This window comes from Bubalus bubalis, chromosome 6 (assembly GCF_019923935.1).
Source record: "Bubalus bubalis isolate 160015118507 breed Murrah chromosome 6, NDDB_SH_1, whole genome shotgun sequence".
Taxonomy (NCBI): domain Eukaryota; kingdom Metazoa; phylum Chordata; class Mammalia; order Artiodactyla; family Bovidae; genus Bubalus; species Bubalus bubalis.
The window spans coordinates 34492288-34509492 of record NC_059162.1 but is presented as its reverse complement, the minus strand read 5'-3'; the positions used below and the strand labels follow the sequence as shown (position 1 = coordinate 34509492).

The window sequence follows — 17205 nt, the reverse complement described above, 5'->3', positions numbered from 1 at the left end:
TATTATCATTTGGAAATTAGACTAGTCAACAGTCGGGTAAGCAGCTCTTCCAAGATTACAATCAGTAGCAAAGGGAAACTTAAATCCAGGCAATCTGATTTTCAGTTTACTAAGCTACTAAGGAAAACTGCATCTTTTCACACTTATTTTGAAGTGTTTCTCAAACTGCAGCGTATGTCAAGCATATCAAACGCTATTTAGTAAGTGATAACGGGGCTTCACAAACAGAAAAACTGAACACATTATGTAACTAGGAATGGATAGTACCCTGCTCTCTGTTGATATAATCCTAGTACTGACTTCAGAAAGAAAAAAAGACAATTAGGAAGTGGGAAAGTGGGTGGAAAACAGATTAAAATTCCTTCACAAAAAAACTGCATATTTATAATGGCATCAAATTCAAGTGTGTGTGTGTGTGTGTGTGTTCCCCTAACAATACACTGTTATGGCTTAATTGGCTGGTCACTATAATAATTTTTCCTTCCTATGCAGAAGCAATCATTTCACTAAAATCTAAGGTAAAATTGTTCAGTACATTTTCCTTCTAAATGAGACCCAGGAATATGCTATATAAAGGAAAATAGGCTCTTAGGCGTTTCTCCATTCTATTACAGTAAAATTTCAAGGCAATACATGCCAACACTGGAGACAAAAAAAAAATCTATTTGGATTTACTGTGGAAAAAAAAAATATTTACAGCATATTCAAGCCTTACATGTTCATCTTTGTGCCATTAACTTCTTGAAGCACTCTAAGTCAGCAACAAGGGGAGGGAAATAAGTGTTAGGATCACAACCTATGAATCTGGGTGGAACAAAGACTTCTCCTTTCATTATGCAGAGAGAACCAAGTTGCCAAAATTGCTTTGCTCAGATACTATGCGTAGTTACTAACTGCACGTCTGGGTACAGAGAGGGAAAAAAAAAATCAAATGCTGGTCAAATGCCTCCCCTGTTCCCCCTGCCCCTTTTCGGCCAAGGCCTCGCTCCAGAGCTGGAGCCCCAATCTCTTTTCTCCCCAACATAAGTAAGCGGCTTAACACTATGAGTTCTACAAGCTCCTATTCTCCTCTCCCACGCAGGCGCCCCCGGGGCTCCGGTCCAACCCCAGCTCCAAATCTAGTCGCGGCCCCTCTCCGCGACTCCGCCCAGACCCCCAAAGGCCTGCAGCCACTGACCACTGACGTCAGGAAGGCCCAACCCGGCCCCCGCGGGGCTGCTCCAGACCCGCAGCGCCCTCCTCTTCTCCGGGCCAAGGCGTGCCCAGAAAGGGACGGGAGCGCGCCCCTCGGCTGTCGCTCGGGCTTGGCAGAGGGGCGAGGAAGAAAGAATCAGCGTCGTCAGCCGCCCTCCAGCTCCAGAGCAGCAGCGAGGTGGGCACCCACCGTGCTCAAAGGCGGACAGTGCCAGGGCGAGGAGCGTCGGCTCGGTCGGCAAAGCCGGACTGGCAGCGAGGCAAAGGTGTGGTTCAGGAGCGGCGGCTTCCAGTCGCGGCCTGGCCCCCACCCGTCGGCGCCAGGGCCTCACCCACGACCCCAGTCCCCACCCAGTCAGCACCCCAGCCTACCCAAGACCCTTCTCCCGTGCCAGGAACGCCGCCCTTGGGGTCGCCAGGGTCGCCGCCCTGTCAGGTGGTGACCGGCGGCGACGGGTGACCATGACAACCCGAGGCGCAACCCGACCCCGCCTCCGCCTCCCGGAGTCGCTCACCTGAGGGCTCCGGGTCGAGCCCGGAGAAACCACGGAGGAGAAAGCGGCTGGGAGGCCAGAGGACCGGGCCCCGCAAAGGCGGGTTCCGGGCTGGAGAGGGAGCGCGAGGGCGGCGGTCTGGGCTCGGCGTCGGTCCTGCCTCCTGCCCCCAGCGCGTCAATCCATCAGCCCGTCAGTCCGTCCTTCCTCGCGTCTGCCCCTCCTGAAGCCGGCTACAGCTCGGCTAAGCCTCTCGCACACTGCGGTTGTCAAGCGGCGCCGGAGCCAAGCACCAGCCCCGAGCCGCAGCCAATCAGCGCGCTTCCCCGAGGCGCCTCAGGACCCCGCCGAGCGGGGCGGCCATGCAGGTGCCTGCGCCGAAGGGAGAGTAGGCTGGGCGGGCCCCAACCCGGGGCGCGGTGGGGACAGGCCTGGTGGACCGGCTCCCTGCTAGAGTTCAAAGGAGCAGCTGGACTCGGAGGAAGACTCGGCGCTGCGACTGCGTGAGAGACCGGCAGCTGGGACGCAGACCCTTTGGCGGCCAGTAACCCCGCGTCCCAAAGTAGAGCGGAGGGGGTTGTCGCCTCCGAATGAGTCGTTCGCGCATTAGACGTGACTCTTAAGACTCCTCCCTGATGGTCTATTAATAAAGGATAACGAAGTAAAACCTCGCCACCTTCTCTTCGCTCTTCACTCTCACGTCCCACTTACTTCCTGAAAATTCCAGCAGTTTAATTACCCCCTTCTTGATGCTTAAAGCATTTTTGTTATTTAACACAACACATTCTCTGTTTTCCATTACCCATTTTGGTAGTAAGCCGCACTACCTCACCACTTTCTACCCTATCATACAGCAGCATTCCACAAATATATCTGATGCTTAGCCAAGCTGAATGAAGCATTCAGGGGTATAATCACGTAGAACTCAGGAAAGAATACCGATCACAAACCCGTAAGAACTTAGTCCTCAGAAAGGCTAAAAAGAGTAACCTGGGTCTCCCAAAGTGAGGAAAATGTGATAAAAGAGGCTGGTAATAAACATAAAAAACATTTCTGGAAAGGAAGAATTTGAGCCAGTTCAAGATAAAAGAAGCGATAGCTTGAGGAAAAGTTGCTAGGAAAATATTTACAAATTGATAGAAAACAATTTAAGCACAGACGCTTAACTGCAAACTTCAATTGCCTAGCCTTGATTAACTCTTGGAAGAAAGTCTTCATTAAGAACCCTCTCAATGATAAGTGACAGAAAAATAAATGTAAACACAAGTTAGTGTTACCCTAACCTGTTAGGATCTTGATGGCATCAGGGACTCAACGGACATGAGTTTGAGCAAACTGGGAGATGGTGAAGGACGTGGAAGCCGGGTGTGCTGCACTCCCTGGGGTCCTAAAGGGTTCGACTTAGCGACTAAACAACAAAGGGTCTTGATGTTAAATACAATAGCAACAACAACTTTGCAGAATGTATAAAATGAAAAAGGGGTTAAATATATCTTGGAAATAGTCTATTGACTATTTTACCAGTATAGTTTACCCTGCAAGCAGCTTCTCAACCTTAATTCTCAAAGAACAGCAGTGGCTAGAATGAGCATCATTTAAATCTTCATGTAAATCTCAAAAGAATTACAAATCAAGAACAATCTGTAAAACATCTTACCACTTATTAGCAGCTGAGTGGTATTAAAAAAAAAAAAAGGAATAACCTGACTTTCTGGCACTGGATAACTTTGGTATTCATCAAGTAAAAACCAAAATGTCCTGTTTTTGTTCTTATTTAAGCCTCACCATCTTCCTTAAAGCGCCTGTTAGTTAGGTCGCTCAGTCGTCTCCTGCATTAGAGGTAGACGCTTTAACCTCTGAACCACCAGGGAAGCCCTGTTAATTACTACCATTTTAGAGATTAAGGGAAATAACTCACCCAAGGTCATCTAACAACTGATAGGTAGCAGAGCCAAGATTCTAACTATTCTGAATCTTAAAACCTTCTTTATCTACTTTTACTCCACCATGTAATAACTGGGAATTTTAGCTTGAAGAAAATGGACTTTATTTTGATAAGGCAGAGGGAATAAGAGGTCATTAATGTTTATATCCCCCATGCCCTAGGACATAGTGTTATTTGCATTTAAGTTTCTAGTTAAGAGTAGTCAAAATTATTGGAAGCAGTATACAGCCATTGTATTTTCAGAAAAGGAGGGTAGGGAGAGGAAAAGAACCAGGCACTGAAATACAAGACATCTGGCACATCTTATTACTTCTACACTGATAAATGCATTGACTGTACATTTGCTTCCTAATGTTACATCAAGTTTTACACTACAACCTTAATAGCTGTTAGCCTAAGATACCACCTTTCCTTCTACACTCAGCCACCCTGGTTAAGATTAGATCTTCTTGTCTTTCACTCTAGTTGCTGAAAAGCAGAGAATTGTTCAGAAAGGACAAGGCTTTCTGAGATGAAAGGCTGTCCTTAGTTGGAAAGGTACTGCCTCGATCATTCACCAAATATTTACAGTGCCTCCTCTGGATCAGCAACTAGGCTAAGCATCATTTGAAAATGCAGGTTCTAACTTGACAGAATGATTCATGATGTCTTGTGACTCAAATAACTCTATAGGCTAAGGTGGACTCCTTTTAATCTGATTCTCAAATCTCATTTCCAAATGGGGGGAAATAAAGGTTTTTAGTTTTTCCTCAAAAGTTGGAAGGAAGCAGAGTACAAACCTAAGAAATCTTGCCTTCAGCTAGACAGGGAATGATCAGTGGGTGTAAGGGAATTTGTTTTAAAAGTTCCACTCTCATTAGAATGCACACTCATACATACACACCACAGAGCTGTGTGCTTTAGAACCAGCAGTGGCTCTAGAAGAACAGAGTAACACCATGGCTGCTTCTCCAAGATTATGAACGAAGAATACCGCATCTACCAGAGCTCCTCTCCACACTCCCAAATAAAAGCTTAAATCGTATGTGGATGGTTGAACCTTGTAAAAAACCTTCTTGTTACGACATAAAAAAATAAAGGCAAATTAAAGAATAAATTTTTAAAAACAACAACAAAAAAGAAAGAGCCAGAGAAAGGAAAAAACAAAAGAATACATGAAGCAAGGATGTAAAGTAAATAAGCAAATATCTGAATGTTATATTGAAAACAAAAATAAATTTTAAAACATGTTTTGGAAAGAAAATAATCTATTTAAATTAATAGTTCAACATTTTTTAGAAACTAGAAACTTTATGTAAGGAAATGTTAATAATATGTTTGTAAGGGAGAAATCTCCCCCCCCATCCTTCTTGAGTTTTTTTTTGGGGGGGGGGGCTGTCCTAATGATTAAATTGGTACAGGACAGATCAACAGGAGAAAAAATGAACTGAATTACCTCTATATGGTGGGATTTCCCAGGTGGCACAGTAGTAAACAATCTGCCTAACAAAGCAAGAGACACAGGAGATACAGGTTTCATCCCTGAATCGGGAAGATCCCCTGGAGGAGGAAATGGCAACCCACTCAGTGTTCTTGCCTGGAAAATTCCTTGGACAGAGGAGCCTGGCATGCTACAATCCACGGGGTCACAAACAGTCGGACACAGCTGTGAGCATGAGCACAGCCCCACAAGAATAGGAGGCCTGAAACCAAGTTAGGCCAAGTGAGGCTTATACACCATCTGAGGGAAGGAGAAAGGGTTAGGGATTTGGGACTCTAAAGGGGAGGAAAACAATTTACAGGAAGATAGGAAAATGTTTGGTAAACCAATGTTTGCTGGACCATGCAAAGACAATGGGACACAAAGAAGACACGGGTCTCCAGGCCCTGCAGAGCTCCCCTTACCACACTTAGCCCATACTCTGTGTCCACATCTCCAGTGACAGTGCTCTTCCAGGACCAGAACTTTATCTAAATTCTTTAAGCAGCTAAGCTGGAGGTGAAAAACAAAACAAAAACAAAAACAAAAAAAAACCACCACTTCTGGAGTCAACTATTTGTTAAAAATAATTAGCCCAAAATAATGCTTATGCCAAAGAGAGGACTTCCCTTGTGGCTCAGCTGGTAAAGAATCTGCCGGCAATGCGGGAGACCTGTGTTCAATCCCTGGGTTGTGAAGATGCCCTGGGCAAGGGAAAGGCTACCCACTCCAGTACGCTGGCTGGGAGAATTCCATGGCAAAGAGTCAGACACGACTAAGTGACTTTCACTTCGCATTTTAGGGTGGCAAATTTTGCTCCCCTACAGTCCCACCTTTAAATAATTTCAGGAGGATGTGATCAGGTGGGCTCCCTAAATTAGGGCTATGGTGGAAGCAATCATGTATTTACTAAGGCGTTTCTATGGGGACAAAATAAAAACAATGATTAATGATTGGAGCAGACACATAATACCAATTCCTGGGATCTGAAAGCAGCCAATAGAGATTTCTAGATGTCTGGCTCAAAGCATACTCAGACGGAATAGGGCAGGCAGTGACAACTTGATAGATTTTCAAATTGTCATTTGAATGTCTTTGGTGATGTCATCAAATATACTGGTAAACTTTGAGTGGCCCACATAAGAAGAGGCAAAAAAAGATTTTCTAAACATGAGCAACTGTGGTGTTTTCTCTGGAGTTTATATCAAGTTTTCTAGTTTTAGTGTTCAGGGCTTCAGGAACAAGGGCAGTTCTCAATAACCCCAAATCAAAAGAATGGGAAAAATCAGACATTAGTTCAGAGAGTTGTAGCTAGATATGAGGAGACTAGTCCAGTTATAGCTAGATATGAGGATCTAGTCCAGTTTATTGGTATAAAACAAACCTCAAAGAAAATGGATAGTATTAGAATCTAATATCCACAGTGTATTACTAAAACATAATTTTTCTAAAATCACCCTCATTTTACCAACTTAAAACAAACCTGTTTGCAAAGTAAGTTTAGTTTCAATAACTTGGCCTATTTAATCTACTTAAATACAGCAAGAATAGGAACTGACCATCTAGGCTCTCCTAAACTGCTTTGTTGGAAAATTTCATATGGAATTTAAGATTGGACTTTTAAACATTTCTTGAGGCCAAGAAGTCAAGTTGACAACTTACCATTAGAACTGCCTTTAATTCATATATATTGGGGTGAATTCTTGTCTTTCAAGGTCCCCCAATAACCTGAAGTTCCTGTAACCTGTCAGGAATTGATCTTCCTTATTCAGTATGGTTGCTGAAAACTCTGTAAGCAAGACAGCAGTCTGTTTCTCCTTGAGATTTTATTGGCTACATAAAGTCAACCTTAGTTTCTTAAAGCATTCTGATCATATTTCTGGTCTATGTATGTCTCTCTTAAATATGATAATCCAACCATAGACTTGGTAATATAGCTAATATGTCCAATTGTGTCCTGTTACAAGAAGAACCGATTCTTACTGAACTTGTGAAAACAACTATTTGTTGCTGTTCAGTCACTAAGTCAAATCTGACTCTTGCAATCCCATGGACTGTGACCCTCCAAGCTCTGGTTGCCATTTCCTTCTTCAGAGGATCTTCCTGACCCAGGGATCAAACCTGCGCCTCCTGCATTGCACACAGATTCTTTATCACTGAGTCACCTGGGAAATATCCAGTTCTTAGCAGCACTGTTTACAATAGCCAAGACACAGAGGCAATCTTGATGTCCAACAAAAGATGAATGGATAAAGATACACACACACACACACACACTGGAATACTACACTCAGTTCAATTCAGTTCAGTTGCTCAGTCATGTCCGACTCTTTGCAACCCCATGAATCGCAGCACGCCAGGCCTCCCTGTCCATCACCAACTCTTGAAGTCTACCCAAACTCATGTCTATTGAGTCGGTGATGCCATCCAGCCATCTCATCCTCTGTCGTCCCCTTCTCCTCCTGCCCCTAATCCCTCCTGCCCCCAATCCCTCCCAGCATCAGGGTCTTTTCCAATGAGTCAACTCTTCACATGAGGTAGCCAAAGTATTGGAGTTTCAGCTTCAGCATCAGTCCTTCCAATGAACACCCAGGACTGATCTCCTTTAGGATGGACTGGTTGGATCTCCTTGCAGTCCAAGGGACTCTCAAGAGTCTTCTCCAACACCACACTACTCAGCCATAAAAAAATGAAATAATGCCATTTGTAGTAACATGGATGGACCAAGAGATTATCATACTAAGTGAAATAAATCAGACAGAGAAAGATATATCTATACCATATGATAAAACTTATACGTGGAATCTAAAACATGAAACAAATGAATTTATTTACAAAACAGAAACAGATTCACAGACATAGAAAACAAACATGGTTATCAAAGGGGAAAGCCGGTGGGAGAAGGATAAATTAGGAGATACAGATTAACAGATACAAAGTACTATATATAAAATAGATAAACGATAAGGTCCTACTGTATAGCACAGGGAATTATATTCAATGTCATATAATGAACCATAATAAAAAAGAATATATATTCTATATATAGAACAGTTAGTTGTACAGCAGAAACTAACATAACATTGTAAATCAACTATACTACATTAAAAAAAAAAAAAAAAAAACCTCCCTAAAGTTTGTAGAACACTTACATCCCAAAGGCAGAGGGAAGGAAAGCAAGTTTCTCCAAGAAGGAGTTTGATTTTCTAAGGCTAGAATACTTACAAACCTTTTGAGAGAAATCAGTAAGTTTAGTTGCTTATCATAGGAATGATTTGTCCATCCACTTATGCTGCAATGCTTTTCTATCTGGGTACATTTAGCTTAGGGGAAAAGGTCTAAAAAAATTTCCTATTATGCTCTTAATTTGAGTTATAAATAACAAGTTCAGTCAGACCATTGGCCTTCCATCTTATTTATGCCTTTACAACAAATTTTTCAATGAAGCTATTTTGGAATTTGGAGGCCTCTTGGCAGTTCCTGCATACCAATGAAAATAGGTATCCAATTCTATTTGTTTGATTTGGAAGCCCTTGCTTTTAAGTACACTTTTTAAATGATCTTATCTAATTGGAACATTCCTCATAATGCCATTGTCATCCTAGGTTGTAATTTCCTTTAAGACTGGCAGCAGTTTGCTAGTCACAAATGGAGGGTAACACACATTTTCTTTCTTTTTTTTAATATAAAAACAGTAAAATGTTTAATTTTCTTAGAAAAAAAGTGGGCAAGAAGGATTCTAAATGATTGTGATGGCACTTCTGCTGTATCTGAGCAAAACTGATGTTGCAAGCTTGATCTTTAAGAGACCCAGGAAATGAAATCACCTGCCGCTCACTCCTATGTCACTTCCAGGAGTCATCTCACGACATGCTTTGAATCAACAATAGTGTCTCTACTTCTTCTTAGCAAAAAAGCTAGTCTTGCCATAGCAACCATCCCATCTCCAAAGCACAACACTGCCAGTGAGAAGCAAGACTCTGGACTGCTCCAGGCAGAGAGGAGGGAGGGGGTAAGGAGGCGCTTGTCTTAGAAGCAGAACCAGTCTAGAACAGAAGTTGGATATCTGAGTTCACCACTACCTCATCTTACAGAAAACAGGTTGGAGAGCATCTGTAAAACGGTATCCTGAAGGCGAAATTGCAGGGTTTTGCCGCAGACCTGGACACTGAGAGAAGTGAAAAGTTACAAGTTTTAACTAGCAGCAACAAAGAAAGTTTGATAACAGTTTTTGTTTTTAGCAATATTCCTTTGCAAGTTCATTAAGAAACACTGTAATTTAATGGGGCATACAATATGGAACAATCTTTTGCTATAGTGCTGTTGGCTGAAGAAAACAGTCTGCAAAGATTTCAACTGGGGTGTAACCTATTTACACAGTAGCACCTCCCGCTTTATGTGGTATCTTCTTTTTTCGAACAGTAATCTTGACCCTTTTCAATTTTTTCATCCAACATTCTGAAGAATTCTTGTTGGGTTTCAGAGATGTACATGTTTGCTCTGGGTTGATGAACTAATCCTGGAATCTCTTTATTAAAGTCTTACATTTGAACTCTCACTTTTTCCCAAGGTTTCTTGGTTCTTGACTGCTATCTTCTGCTCCTCTTCTGCCCCGTTTTTCATGTATTTGACCTCTTCCACCGGTTTGATCTATACTCAGCGCAAAACACATCTCCGTTCTGGTAGTTCTTCCCTTTCTGGGCTTCCTCTTCATTTTGAACAGTGGCAACATGCTTGGCGGAGGCACAGCCCGTAGTCTCATTCCGTCAGCTTCAACTGGGCTGAACTGTAAACCATCTCTACAGACATGGGGACATAAATCCACCTTCTTGCTGAGTCGGTCAAGACGTATGCACCCTATATGCAATTTCTAGAGTTTTCCTTATGGATCTGCTGCTCGTGGTATATTATTTAGTATAAAGCACTCGGGGTCCCGACATGATGCATCTTAACCTTCTATCCATACAACACTTTGTTTCTTGTTTTCAAGTTTTGAAAGAAATTTCAATCCATCTCCAACTTGGGCGCTCATTGAGGGGAGTGGGGCTGGCTGGGGGCGCGGGGGGTGGGGTGGGGCGGCGGTGCCCGAAGGTGGCAAGCTTCCCGCCGCCGTCCCCTCCCCCTCCACACACACACCTGCTCCTCCTCCCTGGTTTTCTTTTTCCCTCCTCCTCCCCACGGTGAGTCCCGGTCTCCCCCTCCTCCCAGAGTCCGGGGGTAAGGTAAGAGGCTGGAAGCCCGGCCGGAGTGCCTCCGTGCTGGAGACTGCGGCGCGCGGCCAGCTCTTCAGTAACTGAGAACGGGCACTTGGCTTCCAACTAAAGTGTGAAAGAAGCGGCGGCGGCGGCAGGAACGTCCCCCCGGCCCACCGCCATACACACACACCCTACACCTGGGAGTAGGCAGGCAGCAAGCCGGAGCTGGCGGGATCCTTTTTTTAATATATAATTTTTTGGCCATGCTGCACAGCCGGTGGGATCTTTATTCCCCAACTAGGGATTGCAAACTGTCCCTTGCATTGGAAGCGCAAAGCCTTAACCACTGAATCGCTTCTTCTTCTTCTTGTTCAGTCGCTAAGTTGTACCCTACTCTTTGCAACCCCATGGATCACTAAGAAGTCCCATAACCTACATTTTCTTTCCAGCCATATCTATCTGCAAATGGGGTACAACCCATATTTTTGTCCAGTCATTTTTTGTGGCTATTTATGGCTTCCAGGACTAGTTTATAGTCATTTAATGTTTTGTAACGCTGAAGAAGCTGAAGTTGAACAGTACTATGAAGACCTACAAGACCTTTTAGAACTAACACCCCAAAAAGATGTCCTTTTCATTATAGGGGACTGCAATGCAAAAGTAGGAAGTCAAGAAACACCTGGCTGCTAAGCTGCTAAGTCACTTCAGTCGTGTCCGACTCTGTGTGACCCCATAGACGGCAGCCCACCAGGCTCCCCCGTCCCTGGGATTCTCCAGGCAAGAACACTGGAGTGGGTTGCCATTTCCTTCTCCAATGCATGAAAGTGAAAAGGGAAAGTGAAGTCGCTCAGTCGTGTCTGACCCCCAGCAACCCCATGGACTGCAGCCTACCAGGCTCCTCCGTCCATGGGATTTTCCAGGCAAGAGTACTGGAGTGGGATGCCATTGCCTTCTCCGAAGAAACACCTGGAGTAACAGGCAAATTTGGCCTTGGAATACGGAATGAAGCAGGGCAAAGGCTAATAGAGTTTTGCCAAGAGAACCCAGTGATCATAATAAACACTCTCTTCCAACAACACAAGAGAAGACTCTACACATGGACATCACCAGATGGTCAACAGTGAAATCAGATTGATTATATTCTTTGCAGCCAAAGATAAAGAAGCTCTATACAGTCAGCAAAAACAAGACCGGGAGCTGACTGTGGCTCAGATCATGAACTCCTTATTGCTAAATTCAGACTTAAATTGAAGAAAGTGGGGAAAACCACTAGACCATTCAGGTATGGCCTAAATCAAATCCTTTATGATTATACAGTGGAAGTGAGAAATAGATTTAAGGGACTAGATCTGATAGAGTGCCTGATGAACTATGGATGGAGGTTCATGACATTGTATAGGAGACAGGGATCAAGACCATTCCCATGGAAAAGAAATGCAAAAAAGCAAAATGGCTGTCTGAGGAGGCCTTACAAATAGCTGTGAAAAGAAGAGAAGTGAAAAGCAAGGGAGAAAAGGAAAGATATAAGCATCTGAATGCAGAGTTCCAAAGAATAGCAAGAAGAGATAAGAAAGCCTTCCTCAGCGATCAATGCAAAGAAATAGAAGAAAACAACAGAATGGGAAAGACTAGAGATCGCTTCAAGAAAATTAGAGATACCAAAGGAACACTTCATGCAAAGATGGGCTCGATAAAGGACAGAAATGGTATGGACCTAACAGAAGCAGAAGATATTAAGAGGAGGTGGCAAGAATACACAGAAGAACCGTACAAAAAAGAGCTTCACGACCCAGATAATCACCATGGTGTGATCACTCACCTAAAGCCAGACATCCTGGAATGTTAAGTCAAGTGGGCCTTAGAAAGCATCACTACGAAAAAAGCTAGTGGAGGTGATGGAATTCCAGTTGAGCTCTTTCAAATCCTGAAAGATGATGCTGTGAAAGTGCTACACTCAATATGCCAGCAAATTTGGAAAACTCAGCAGTGGCCACAGGACTGGAAAACGTCAGTTTTCATTCCAATCCCAAAGAAAGGCAATGCCAAAGAATGCTCAAACTACCACACAATTGCTAGTAAAGTAATGCTCAAAATTCCCCAAGCCAGGCTTCAGCAATACATGAACCGTGAACTTCCAGATGTTCAAGCTGGTTTTAGAAAAGGCAGAGGAACCAGAGATCAAATTGCCAACATCCACTGGATCATCGCAAAAGCAAGAGAGTTCCAGAAAAACATCTATTTCTGCTTTCTTGACCATGCCAAAGCCTTTGACTGTGTGGATCACAATAAACTGTGGAAAATTCTGAAAGAGATGGGAATACCAGACCACCTGACCTGCCTCTTGAGAAACCTATATGCAAGTCAGGAAGCAACAGTTAGAACTGGACATGGAACAACAGACTGGTTCCAAATAGGAAAAGGAGTACGTCAAGGCTGTATATTGTCACCCTGCTTATTTAACTTATATGCAGAGTACATTATGAGAAACGCTGGGCTGCTGAAGCACAAGCTGGAATCAAGATTGCCGGGAGAAATATCAATAACCTCAGATATGCAGATGACACCACCCTTATGGCAGAAAGTGAAGAGGAACTAAAAAGCCTCTTGATGAAAGTGAAAGAGGAGAGTGAAAAAGTTGGCTTAAAGTTCAACATTCAGAAAACTAAGATCATGGCGTCTGGTCTCATCACTTCATGGGAAATAGATGGGGAAACAGTGTCAGACTTTATTTTTTGGGGCTCCAAAATCACTGCAGATGGTGATTGCAGCCATGAAATTAAAAGACACTTATTCCTTGGAAGGAAAGTTATGACCAACCTAGACAGCATATTCAAAAGCAGAGACATTACTTTGCCAACAAAGGTCCGTCTAGTCAAGGCTATGGTTTTTCCTGTGGTCATGTATGGATGTGAGAGTTGGACTGTGAAGAAGGCTGAGCGCCGAAGAATGGATGCTTTTGAACTGTGGTGTTGGAGAAGACTCTTGAGAGTCCCTTGGACTGCAAGGAGATCCAACCAGTCCATTCTGAAGGAGATCAGCCCTGGGATTTCTTTGGAAGGAATGATGCTAAAGCTGAAACTCCAGTACTTTGGCCACCTCATGCGAAGAGTTGACTCATTGGAAAAGACCCTGATGCTGGGACGGATTGGGGGCAGGAGGAGAAGGGGAAGACAGAGGATGAGATGGCTGGATGGCCTCACCAACTCGATGGACGTGAGTTTGGGTGAACTCCGGGAGTTGGTGATGGACAGGGAGGCCTGGCATGCTGTGACTCATGGGGTCGCAAAGAGTCGGACATGACTGAGCTGAATGAATGTTTTGTCACCCCAACTTCCAAATCATTTTTCTTTTTTTCCTTCTTTTTCTTAAGTATAGAACAATTAAACCTCAAATGTCCTAATTTTTTATAATATCTGCAAATAGCTGAAGGCAAATAAGAAGGAATCTGAACAGTTTCTGATATTTGTTCTAATTTCTGTCCTTCCATCTTATTAATGGAATCCCTTAAGGTAGCCATTATATATGTATATTTTTTAACCCACTTTTAAACTTGGTTTTTGAATGGGAGTTCTCTAAAATCTTTCCTTTTCAATATAGCCAATTCAAATGATTCACCCTCTGGCCTTTGATGAGTAGGATCTAATAATCTCAAATATGACTCAAACCAGTAAACCTTTTTATGGCTTAACCAAAAATGCAAGAGGCACAAAGAATGTAGCCCTCATAAGATACAGAAAGTTCATTACCAGAGTTCATCAAGAAAGCAAAGGCCTCTGTTATCATGGGTGGTAAGAATGATATACTGCAGTGTCTCCAGTTTCTCATGAGAACGTGAAATGCCTCCAGTCAAAGACCCACTAATCTGTGACACCATGCAGGTGCCACAGGAATTGGACTTTTCCAGCACTACAACTAACATTGAGAAGACAAAGGCTCCTTGTTGACTGGGATCCCCAATTGTTGGCACAGTTGGAAAAAGAGAAGCCAGTCGCAAGGCTAGGTTGAAACCTTGACTTCTGACCAACAGGCTACAGCTGCTCAGAATCCCAGTCTATTTGACTGTCTGACTGCCAAATGCATGCCGATACATGCCTCTTCCTGATGGTGGAGACCACAGAGAACACTCTCATTGGTCATAAAGCCAAGCTCTTAAGACCTAGACAAAACAAAGGACACAACGCACAAAGAAAAGCAGTGACCATCTCTGAGAGGAAAAGGATCAATAAAAGCTGAGAGAACTCATTTACCAAATTTCTAATGAAATTATTATGCCCAAGGGACTCGATTCACAAATATTTTCTCCTGCTAATCTAAATTTAGAAATAGGGAAAAAAGGTTCTCATCACTTTCAATTTCACTGGAACCTGCAGACAGAGATCTGGGAGGCTGACATGGTGAGAAAGTTTTACCTCCTGCTGGCTTTTGTCAGAGGTCCCAGTATCTCTTCATCTGTAGCAGTTTTGGGAGATTTTTTCAGTTTTTTCCAGCCAGTGAAGATTATCCTGACTGCACCAACTGTTGGGGAGGGGGAAATTTCCCCCTACTCTTGTTCTTTTGGTTGACCTAATAATTAAATTGACACAAGACAGATTAACAGGAGAAAATAATGAACTGAATTACTTATGTATGGGGGCTCCATAAGAATATGAGACTCCAAACCAAGTTAGGCAGTTGAGGCTTATATGCCATCTGAGAAAGAGAAGGGGTTAGGGTTTGGGACTTCAAATGGAAAGAAAACAATTTATAGGAAGAAGGGAAATGTTTGGTAAACAAATGTTTGCTGGGTCATGCAGTGACAGCAGGACACAAAGGGAAATGGGTCTTCAGGCCCTGCAGAGCTCCCCCACACTTAGCCCACACTGTGTAGACATCACTGGCAATAGTGTTCTTCCTGGACCAGGTCCTTTATCTAAGTTCCTCTAGGTATTTAAGGGGGAGGTAAGAAAGACTTCCTGAGTCTTTTGTTTCTTAAAAATAATCAACCTAAAATAATCCTCACGCTAGAGATTGTGGCAAATTTTGCTCCCCTACAAATACGTAAAGCACACTAAACATTGTAATTTCAGATGGGTATTTCAGGATAAAGCTAGTTAGTCTCCAGCAATATGGATGTGAGTGTTAGACTGTGAAGAAAGCTGACCGCCGAAGAATTGATGTTTTTGAACTGTGGTGTTGGAGAAGACTCTTGAGAGTCCCTTGGACTGCAAGGAGATCCAACCAGTCCATCCTAAAGGAGATCAGTCCTGGATGTTCATTGGAGGGACTGATGCTGAAGCTGAAACTCCAATACTTTGGCCACTTCATGCAAAGAGTTGACTCATTGGAAAAGACCCTGATGCTGGGAGGGATTGGGGGCAGGAGGAAAAGGGGACGAAAGAGGATGAGATGGCTGGATGGCATCACCGACTTGAGGCACATGAGTCTGAGTGAACTCTGGGAGTTGGTGATGGACAGGGAGGCCTGGCGTGCTGCGATTCATGGGGTCGCAAAGAGTCAGACACGACTGAGCGACTGAACTGAACTGAACTGAACTGAACTGAATAAGCTTAAGACCATGTTTAGTAGAACTTGCTATAGAAATTGAAGAAAAGCATATTCACCAAAATCTATGTAGGTGTCTTATTATAAGTTCATGTGTCCCCCAAATACTTACAAAAACCCAAGTTCAGAAAAATTAAGTATAGTAGTAATATTTCTTTAGAGTTTGATCCATATCTAATCAGGCTCTTTTCTAATAAATTTTTATTTATCTAAAATGGCCACACAAAGGCAAATGAGAAAATGAATTCTCTTTTAGCTATTGTTCTTCTTATTTTAAAGAATACACCCAACAACTTTGTAACAGTTTACCAGGCTTTCTGTGTTAAGTATAATACAGCATGTGCAAAGACTCAGTGCTACAAATAACATATGAATTTGGATTTTATACAAAAGTTCAAATTGAAACTCTGATCAATCTACTGATAACATAAAAAATATGCTCCTGACTTTATTTCTATAACTTTAGAATCCCATTTATCCAGATACCATAAAGCAAAATGGTATCTGTGCTATGCCTCAAGTATAATAGGTACCTAATTAATACTCGTCTGATACATCAAAATGTTTTCCTTGATCCAACCCGTAACCTAAGTCTGACTAGCTCATGTAGCCATCACTAGGACCCAGGAAAAGCAGAAGCCTCAACAACACACTTAACATCTTGCTCACTGGTCATCCACTCTCAGTCTCTATTTGTGTTAAGAAGGGAAGCATAGAGATCCTAAGAAAATCAGGCCTAGAGAATTGGGAATGTTCTGGGACTCAGGTGGGGCTCTTGAAAAAGTATTGTCAGGCACAATGCTCAGTGTTGTCAATTCTAACGGGCAACTATGAAGCTTCCCTGAAGAATTTAAAAATAAAATTGGCCCCTTTGAACTAAGATGAACATTTAAACTACTTAGAGTAGAAACACAAAGTCACCTTAAAGCTGACAAACAGATAATGCTTGGATGGGTATTGTCAATGGAAGTGAAAACTCAAAGACAAGTTTCCAGTGTCAGTAACAAAGCAGTCTTTTTTTTGGGGGGGGTGGTGTGGGGGCAGGGGGCACCATTTTTAAAGTCTTCATTGAATTTGTTACAATATTGTTTTATGTTTTGGTTTTTGGCTGGGAGGCATGTCAGATTTCAGCTCCCCAATCAGGGTTTGAAGGCACTGCATTGGAATACATAGTCTTAACCACTGGACCACCAGGGAAGTCCCACAAGGCAGTCTTAAAGGTAGATCCCAAGCAACATGCCCACTCTGTATTGCTTCAAGCCCCGGGGAGCCATTTTTCCATGTTTCTGTATCAGCCCTAACCTTATCTTACCAGATGCTCTAAGTAAAGCATTCATGTAACTCCCCAAATTCTGGTTCACCCTCATAATTAATGTT

General features: G+C 43.0%; 1 protein-coding gene and 1 pseudogene across 10 annotated transcripts in view; both read right to left on the bottom strand.

The window, feature by feature from the left end:
- The window catches only part of WDR47 (WD repeat domain 47), a 96982-nt gene that overhangs the window by 67803 nt on the left and 11974 nt on the right, over positions 1-17205 (bottom strand). Inside the window, exon 1 of one of the 10 annotated variants that reach the window (XM_044944611.2) lies at positions 14697-14721. The exons of 5 other annotated variants lie outside the window; for them this stretch is intronic. The gene's annotated coding sequence lies outside the window, so the exon portion shown is untranslated. Of the gene's footprint in view, positions 1-1384; positions 1409-1709; positions 2281-2971; positions 3091-14696; positions 14722-17205 lie in introns of those variants that run through there. 4 more of the 10 variants (XM_044944610.2, XM_025288168.3, XM_025288171.3 and 1 more) reach the window with 4 other exon arrangements.
- Positions 9323-10768, bottom strand: LOC102412337 (annotated as a pseudogene).